The following is a 1,324-nucleotide window of genomic DNA, read 5'->3' on the forward strand; positions in this document are numbered from 1 at the left end:
TTTTTTTCATTTATGTTAATGTAAAAATTAATAATTTTGTACCAAAAGAACCTTAGAAAACTTACCTAACCTTATTATAACAAGCGCAATTTAATTTAGCCTAATCCAACTAAATATATTTTAGATAAGCTTAGAATAATTTAATAATAAACACAACGAAACATATTTTTTTCGTTAGGTCCAGAATGATTTTTGCGAAATTATTGCATACAAAAATTATCGCTTGCCTTATTCGGTAAGAAAAGCGTAGCTATTTAAGCCAAAACCGCAAGTTTTACCTACTCGGCACGACATATATATATATATATATATATATATATATATATATATATATATATATATATATATATATATATATATATATATATATATCTAAACCAGGAGCTGTGATGGAGTTGGTGTTGTTGTTGTTAAGTAGCTTTGTAACTAATGTCAGTGGAAGGTGTCAAAGGTACGCACTTCAGAAAAAAAAAATTCTGGAGTTTTTTGATCATCGGAAATGTGGATCGTCAGCAAGTCGTGAACTGTGTAACTTGTGACTCTTTCGATTTTCTTATGTTAAAATATTACATTTATATATGTTAATGTATACAGGGTAAGTTTGCTATATAGTACGTAAACATTACGTTGTGAGGGGGGGATGTCCCCAAAATATGTTTGTAATAATTTGTATAGCAATATTTTGCTTTCCTGTGATAGTAATTTTTCATATTTATGAGAAGTCCATTGTATAACATATTTTTCTGCAGTGTCATTAACTTCAAAATAATTCGTCAATGTCACAGTGTCTTACTCTCAAGGGGTTTCAGATCTCATAAATATAATTAGTTACTTGTTTGGCCATAAATTCTCTTGTTTTCTTACAGTCACCACTCGGCAAGATACAGCTGTGTCCGCAGTAATGAGCATAAGTAAAACAGAAGCTTCAAATTAATTTTTAAACTGGTGGACTGGTAAGCCTGAGGAAGGGCTCAGTCAGATGACCAAAAGCTCCAGGGGCTAAGACCCGCGTCAGGGAACACTTACCCTGTTTCCTGACGAATCTTACCTAACATATACACAGAGAAGTGTAGTTCTCTCAGTGTATAATAAGATTAAAACATTTTTGACTGGTTGTACACATGTGATATATAGTCTTAATGGCTCACGTGTAGTCGATAGGCTCTTTGCCAATCAACTGGCATACAACAAGTCTTTAGAATACCTATAAGGATACACTGTTATCATACAGTGATCGTTTGTTAAGTGTGGTGTGGTTAGCTGATACTTAACCACTGAATGGGTTATCATGTAATTAAGACCCGTGTCAGAAAACAATGTTTTG

The sequence above is a fragment of the Cherax quadricarinatus genome, chromosome 54 (assembly GCF_038502225.1).
Source record: "Cherax quadricarinatus isolate ZL_2023a chromosome 54, ASM3850222v1, whole genome shotgun sequence".
NCBI classification, from domain to species: domain Eukaryota; kingdom Metazoa; phylum Arthropoda; class Malacostraca; order Decapoda; family Parastacidae; genus Cherax; species Cherax quadricarinatus.